We start from the raw sequence: 8,303 nt of genomic DNA, 5'->3' as shown, positions 1-8,303 counted from the left end.
CGTGGTCGCCCAGCAGGTGAGCGGCAGAGTCAGAACAAGCATTAGGGACACCTCATCCCACTCGCTTGCTCATGAAGCGTATTCTCACTGCTTAGAAGGTTCCAGCCTCCGTCTAAGGTAACTGGGACACACAGGGAATAAGAAAAAGGAATCTCCCACCTAGGATTTTAGAGTCTATGTTCTAGAAGCATCCTGGTATTTAAAAAAAAAAAAAAAAAATAGCAGAGCCTGGTCCCAGCCCCGGACATTTTGACTTCCTGGGACACTGGAGGGGCACAGTGTTTTCTCAGGCTCCTCGCGATGTAGCACTGTTGGTCCAAAGTCATGCCATCCAACATGTGGCTACTGAACACACGCAATGTGCTATGAAACCTGGTCTGAGCGAAAGAATCAAAAATATCTCAGGAATAACTTTTTACGTGGCTTCTATGTTGAAATGATAATACTTTGGGTCTGTTGGGTTAAATAAAATACACCGTTAAAACTAGCCTCACCTCTTTCTTTCTACTGTTTAAAAATGTGGCTGCCAGAGGGGCACCTGGGTGGCTCAGTCGGTTAAGCATTCGAATTCAGCTCAGTTCAACGATCTTACGGTACGTGAGTTCGAGCCCCACGTGAGGCTGCTGTCAGTGCGGAGCCCTCTTTAGAGCCTCTGTCCCTTCCCCACTCATTCTCTGTCTCTAAATAAATGACCTTTAAAAAATGTGGCTGCTTAAAAGTTGAAAATATAAATGTGCCTCATAGTATAATTCCATCGGCCAGCGCCAGTCTAGAGACATTTTTCCTCAGTGACCATACAGTCCCTCTTTGGTTCATACACACAAGGACACGAAATGGTAGACAGAGCGTGGCCCTTCATCCTATTTGGGCAGAGGTAGAAAGAAACTTTACCCTCAAGTCATGCTGCGTGGGTTCTAATCTCAGCTTCAATGATTATTTGTTGGATGACTTTGAGTAAGTCAACTCCCTGTGCCTCTGTTTCTCCATCTGTAAAATGAGAAGAATGAGGCTGTTTAAGTTTTCATTAAGGTAGTCTTAGCTATTATTATTATTCTCCCCTCTCTGGGTCTTTTCTGTTGAGATTTGGTTCTCAAACCTGCTTCTGGGACCACCTGCCACTGAGCGCAAACCTTGTCTTAGTCACTTATGGAATGCATGATTACGCCTAGCTAATTGCAACCCACAAGCATCAATTTAATTTCATTTCATGACCCATTGTCATAACTCACGAAATGTAGCCCCTTCCCCCTCCGACTGCCTTTTTGTTAACTTCCAAGGAAAAGAGAAGTTCTATGAAAAATATGATGAATCACTGCCCCTGGCTTTCTCCTCCTGGGTTCTCCACCAGCTTCAAATGACACTTTGAGCTGGGGAGAGCTCATCAGTGGAAGCCAAGCCAAAATATTCAGGCAGATTTCTCCCTGAATAAGTTTCATTGACACTGAGGAGTTCATCTTTGGCGGCAGGGATGTCTGGATGAGGACTAAGCACTGGGCGGAATAGATAGATCTTTGTCCAACCTGTGGGGGCATTTCTTCCATCTTCAGGCTTTTGGGCTCACAGGAGAGATAGGCCAGTCCTTTAAGAGCCTTCACTGTCTGCTTTGCTCCACACTAACAGAAGTCTTGACACAGCCCCGTCCTCTGAATATTGCCAGTTCCTGTAGAAGACTGAAGCATTGCAAACATTTTCAGATTTGGGGGAAAGTGGGGTGCAGTAGGAATGAAAAGGAGTTATTATTTCCCCAGGATCTTCAGAAGCTTTGGCCTGGGACTCATCCTGGGAGGAAGGGGACAGACGGCTACATACCCAGGGAATGAGCTTGGAAAGAAGAATTCTCTTGAGTGATTTGACCAGAAGAGAGCACACTCTGTATCGTGGCTATTGTTGGCATCTTCAGAGCTAGCTAGTGTTTGACACCTCAAAATAAGCAATCCACCTTTGAGGATCAGTGGGACCACTGAGGAAAGTCTTGTGACCACCTATCGACTGGGCAACAGCTGGAGAAATTGAGAAGAGACACATCTGAGACTTGAGTCTCGCACTAAATATGTGCGCATGGGAAAACTGCTTGCTTCTCTTAGTCTCCTTTCCTTATCTGTAAAATGAGAGTAATCACCTCAATTTACAGGGTTGTTGTAAAGGTAAGATGAGAGGATGGGCATAAAAATGTCTAATGAAACGACTGAAATAAGGGCTGCAAAGACCAAAGGGTGCTGGTAGTTCTGGGTAAGCAGAGGGTAATATGAGGGGGTGTCACCAGAGATTCCGGCAGAGGAGCCGTGCCAGACCCAATGGATTTGTTGGGTTTTTGATGATTTACAATTTTTGGTCTTACTCCAATAGCAAAGAATCTGGGGGGAAAGCATAAAAAATTCACATAATTTCTGACTAATAATGCTTGTTAGTATTTATGGGAAATCTTGAACACATATAACTTAGTCTGGTGAAAGAACAGAGAAACACGATTCTAGTCATTTAATATTATTTGAACACAGAGGCATGGCTTGAGCAAGGAGGACATCTGGGTCAGGGTGGGGAAAGGTAGCGGAAGGTAAGGCTGGGGACAAACCAGACGGATTTTGTGCTGAGGCACCAATAATCTTCCCATCGTACTTTCTTCTTTGAAGGAAAGTCATACAACCTTAACTTTCTCTGCTTCCTCTTTCTGTTCCCATACCTTCTGATTTTCATCTGTTCCTTCAAACACGTTGACCTGTTTTGCCATGGGAAATGCATACTCTTCCCTAACCAAGAGAATAGAGGGCAGGAGAGAAAAATTGTGTGTGTGTGTGTGAGAGAGAGAGAGAGAGAGAGAGAGAGAGGAAACTGAGCAGAGAAGTATGAAGGATAAAGAAAAGAAGATGGAGAGAGAAACAGGACATCAAAGGTGTGATGAACAACAGACAGGGAAGAAGACAGAAGAGAGAGAGAAGGAGGAAGGGAGACAGAAATACACGCTTGAATGACAGAGACAGAGTGAGTGCAGGGGAGACAGAGACAGTCATTACCACTTAATGATTAATACAGGATTTAAATGAAATATTCATGAAAGGAAATTGGAGCTTTAGACAAATCCAAAGGCCCCTTCCCCGATCCTGCCTCCCCCTTCCTATGCGTGCTCTCTACTGGAGATATGCGCTCTCTGCTGTCATAACATGGAAACAACTGATGGCCGTAACCGGGAAGGGTAGCTTTTTCCTTTGATGGTATTTGCCTCCATTAAAAACTTGTCTGCTGATGTGCCTGGGTGGCTCCTGAGCTTCTCTGCAAGGGTGAGACCCTTTAGAGAAGGCTCCTGGCACCTTGCAGGTGATCCACACAGCTTCCCTTTCTTCTGAACTCCATCTGTGGTCAGGCTCCAAGAGTTCCCTGAGTCAAGGCCTTCCTCTCCTGCGGGAGATAGCTGGAAACATCCTCAAGGAGGGTGACTGCCCTGCATACAGCCCTGCAGAGCCCTGTGCTGGTAAGCAACAGAAACTCAATAAATCCACGTACACTGCCATTGGCCATCTCCCCAGCCCAATGCAAGTAAGAAAATTGCCTCATCACTCTGAGCCACCGTGTTCTCATCTCTGGGTGTAGACGAATACCTGTCCTGCTGGTAGTGTTACCCATGGACGCTGTCAGGAAGGAGGTGAGGGCGCTCTCCAAGGGCTTGGTGTAGGATGGATGATTTGATTTCCCCATTCACTGCCTCCCTCCCTCCCTATCAGCAGGGAATGAAACTCAGACCCCTACTACGTCTTGCTCCCTGAGGAGTGATACTAAAGCCCGTTATTGGTAATTGGGTTCCTTTACTGTTAGCGCCCCACAGTCGGGGATGCACTAGGGAGGTTTGGCCTGGGGAGGTTGGGTGGGTTTGCTGATTCTCACACTCCTCCCCACACATCAACCTGCCTGGGGAACGTACTGTTTCTACGCTAAGTTATGTACAGGTGAAATTTCATCTTTTGCCTTTTTTTCCCTCCCTTTCTTTCTTTCTTTCTTTTTTTTTTTTTAAGAATTTTTAAAATTTTAATACAGTTCCAATTAGTGTGCCGGGTTCATTTCAGCTCCTTTACTGCCAAACCTGGGGGCAGGGACCGCTTCAGTTGCTCTTCCTTCTCTTTGTCTGTGATGACCGAAGTGGAAAGGTATCTGCTGCATCGGACTTTAAGGTTCGCATTATCCTTATTTTTCCTTGGTCTTGACGGACTTGGCATCCTTTCACCTGGCCGTGAGCAGAAAGTCCTTGATTTCTTCAATTTTTTGCGAGGCATGGTTACGAGGGGTTCAGGCAAGCGTGTGATAGGCACCACCCAAGAGACACTCACCTGCCTGGTTTTTGAAGTGCCATATTTCCTCAGCTCGAGAGGAGCTGGGAGGTCAGTCCTTTTATTATAAAAATACCTTGAGCTGTCAATTTCCCGTTATAACGGTGTCTTAGGTGGTCTCCTTCCCTTCTGACTTTCCTTATTTAGTCTCGGATGTCAGTTTCTTCATTTAAGGTGGAGATGATGATATTTATTTCCATGGGGCCAGATGAGGCTCAACGGAGGGCTTTCTGAAGGGTTCAACCTGTTCAGCCGTTGAATATGGTTGTGACAGTGTGTGTGCCATCTTGCTTTCGTCTGAAAGCTCCGGGAAGCTAGGCGACACCTCTGTCTTTTCATTTTGCCCTTGCAAAATGCCAGGCGGACAGAAGGTGCTCACTTAGTGTTTTCCGAACAAAGGCCTGACCTCGGGTCTTCAGAGGTTAATCTTCATTGTCTCATACCTATTCTCGTCACTATTTAAACATCTCTTACTAGAGCTCAGGGCTGCTGACATCCCCACTCCATCCCTTCACCCCACCATTCCCAGCCCCCGTCTTGCATTCTGGGGGAGAGTTGATGGGTAGCTCTGCAGTTCAGAGCATACTCTGGGCCAGCCGACACTGGACCACAGAGACTGCAAGAGGCAAATACAACACGACTGGACCACTGCAGGTTGATTCAGCGCAGATGAAATACCTGTGCTGCCCTCAGAAATAGGAGGCTTCTGTCCGGCTTCAGAGAAAAAAGTAAGAGGTGATCCCCAAAGAACACAGTAGTCTAAAAGGGGCAACTGTATCTACAGGGAGATGGAAGGGGGACAGGCCAAGGATTGCTGGACAGTTCCACCTTTCTGGGCACAACCTCAGATGACTCAAACAATGTTGGGCCCGTGTTACAAATAGGAGGTGTACATATTTCCCATATCGTCTTGCTTATTTCACCTAACTCGGAGATATATTTCTGTTTACGAGACCGGGACAGGCCTGACCGTCTACGGGTGATCAGTAGAGTTGACTGATGATAACATGATGGCATGCAGGAGATATCTTGCAACGTCTTTTCTCTGTGGTCCTTAACACTCTCTGACACGCCCCCCATGTCCCTTATTTATCTTGCTTATTGCGTGTTTCTCTCCAACTCTGTACGCTTCGTGAGAACAGAGATGTGTATCTTTCTGTTTGTTTTTTAGTTTTGTGTTTTTCCCCCAGCTATACGCCCAGGCTCAGAGCACCGCCTGGCACATATTAAGCATGTCCTAATTATTATTTGTTTATTCAGTCAAACAACTAATTTCCTACCTAAGCAGCGCTTATTCCTTTACATAACGCAAAACCAAACAAGGATATTTAAATGTATCTTTTTTTTTTTTCTGATGGAAATGACTTAGAATATATTACTCAATCCCCTGACTTCCTAAAAAGAGCTTAAACAATCGTAGGTGATGCTTTTGGTACGTTCACTTCGTAACAAGTGCTTTATTTGATTGATTCATTTAATCCTCGTGGTAAGCTTTTTCTGTGGATGAGGGAAATGAAGCACAGAGAGGGTAAGTGATTTGCCCCAAATCACACAGTATTTAAATTCAGACCCAGCATTCGAACCCAGGCAGTATGGTCTGAGAGCCTGAGGGCTTAACCACCAGACTAGACTACGTCTGAATATGAGTTAGGGTGTTTGAAAAGAGTCAGCGTGTCCATGCCCCCTCTGAAAGCCAAATCTCCTATCACAGCGACTCCCCGAAGGGATCCTGAGATGGGAGTGCCTTCTTGCCACACAGACCGTAGAGTAGTGTAGTTTTCTGATGTTCCTTCTCCTTCATCGTTAGCTATTACTGGGTGATGTCGTCAGGACTTTTCTAAGAAGTCCAGCTGTGATGATGCTTCTGTTTTGCTAAATCTGAGAGGAAACCAGATGGCGAGGAGCCTGTTTTATGCCCCAAGGGGTTTAACCTATGAATGCCTTCTCCGCAGCCTTTGAGGACAGGGGTGTCCTGTGTCTGGAGGCTAGTAACCCCATCGAGCGCTGATGTCTGTGTTGCTCACGGCCCTTTATCCTGCAGCTGTGATTGTGTCGATGTGTACTTGGTTCACATTCACTGTGGGTGTGTGGGTGTGTGGGTGTGTGGGTGTGTGTGTCTTTGTGTCTTAACCGGCATTGCTTTTCTATTCTCATCGTGTTCCAAAAGGGAAGTGATAGCTCAAGGCAAATCAATGTGACGCCTGCCTCTTATTTATGAGGCACAAAGCCCTCCCCTTCGCCCTTGGTGACCTAGAGGAAACTTTTCATCTTGGAACCTTGTCATGTCCTAGGAATGCTGTAGGTAGGACTTGTTCTGTACTGAAGCCGTAATACAGGCCCTGAAGTACTCACAGAGTTTGTTGGCACGAATTAAAGAGCAACGCGCCTGAGCTCTGTGACAGCCAAAAAGCGTTTGCCCTTGCCCCTGAGTTTATGGCTGGGGGTGGAAGAAGCTTGTCATCTACATAGGCTATGCACGTTTCTATGAACCAGCTCACTGCCTCGACCTTATAAAGGCCATTTGCCAACCCAGGAGTAAAGCACTTACGACAGTATTTGTTAAGATCTAGGTCACAACAGATAGAAGGCCACTTACTCCTTTCCTAAGCTTATTTTTTTTTCTTCTGAAATAAACATTGACAAGTATGGCAAAAAAATTCAGTGATCATCGATGTCTTTGTTAGTCAGAATCAGAGATCGGTCCTACAGGTAACACGTTAACCACGTTTCACACTGGGTACAGTACTAAGTGCTTTATTGGGTGCACTCCTTTAACCCTTACGATATAAACACCAAGCACGGATACAAAGGATGTGGAAAGCGTTTAAGACCAACTTCTTCCCTACTCGTTATCAGGGAGGCCAGCCTCGCGGAAATCTGTAAGTATTCTGGCTGAGGAGGAGTCTCACTCCCCATTCCCACTTTCAAACGTCTAGTTCATCCAATACTGCCTCCTCCATGAAGTCGTTCTGACTTCCCCTAAAACATGGGATTTTTCTCTCCCTCCTCATTTACATCCCTCATTGACAACCTGGCTGTATTTTTGTCTGGCTCTGATCCTTTTCTGCCAGGCACCGTGTTTCTCTGAGGGTGTGGGATGGGCTCTAAGCAAGGGATTTGGAGTCAAAAGACATCTGTTTGACTTTTCCCAGGCTCCCTGGGTGAGTGCTACTAATCGTGGCATTATCTTCCCTCGGGGAACTTCTGAGACCTAGTGAAATAACACATAGATAGTGCTTTGCTAACTGGAAGCCTAGGTTACAGCCTGTGTTACTATGACCAGTGCGTAAATACACCGACAGGAATGCTGGCCTGAGCCATCTCTGTGTGTTCTCTGACACCCTGAGCACTGCCTGGGAGCCAGCAGTCTTGCCTGATGTCTTATCAAAGGGATATTTTTAGGAGACAACCAAACGCCTTCTTTGCAGCCAGTCACACGAAATATCTCAAGAGCACCTTCCCCCAGACCCAGAAGCGGGCTGAACAGACCCTTAGCTGGGGCTGGATTCTTTAAGGCCAACGAGGCACCATGCATCCTCTCGCTAGCCGAGAGGAGGAAAGACTCCTGGAGGCATTTTGTCAGTAAAGGGGAAACTACCCTTTAACCGTATCACGCTAATGCGGCCAAATCCTTCATCGTGAGGTCAGAAGACAAAGTGAGAGATGCGAGAGGTGTGCCCTGCGTGGGGCAGAACGATAGCCTTCAAGTTTGATCCCCGAATGCAGACGTGCTAGGCCGTTCTGCACTTCTGGAAGGGAGGCTGTATTTGTGAAGTGATGGAACAATTTCCATGGCAACAGACTGTCTGGTGTCAGAAGAACCGACATGAAAGCTCCACGTGCCAAGTCTGTATTTATGTGATGCTTATCTCCCTGCCTCCTACAACGCGGAGAGGGCTTGATCTCTCAGCAGACGTCCTTTTCCATCCAAACGATGCCCATGTAAAAATCATGCCATTTCTCTCAGACTTCCACATCGAAAGGTTG

The 8,303-nt window shown here is 46.4% G+C and overlaps 1 pseudogene; it reads right to left on the bottom strand.

Annotated features, from left to right (window-relative positions):
- Positions 1-4,003: 4,003 nt before the first annotated feature.
- LOC115506543 lies at positions 4,004-5,396 on the bottom strand (annotated as a pseudogene).
- Positions 5,397-8,303: the final 2,907 nt, after the last annotated feature.

Source organism: Lynx canadensis, chromosome F2 (assembly GCF_007474595.2).
Source record: "Lynx canadensis isolate LIC74 chromosome F2, mLynCan4.pri.v2, whole genome shotgun sequence".
NCBI classification, from domain to species: Eukaryota; Metazoa; Chordata; class Mammalia; order Carnivora; family Felidae; genus Lynx; species Lynx canadensis.
Note: the sequence above shows the minus strand (reverse complement) of the source record. Positions and strands in the feature narration are given on the sequence as shown.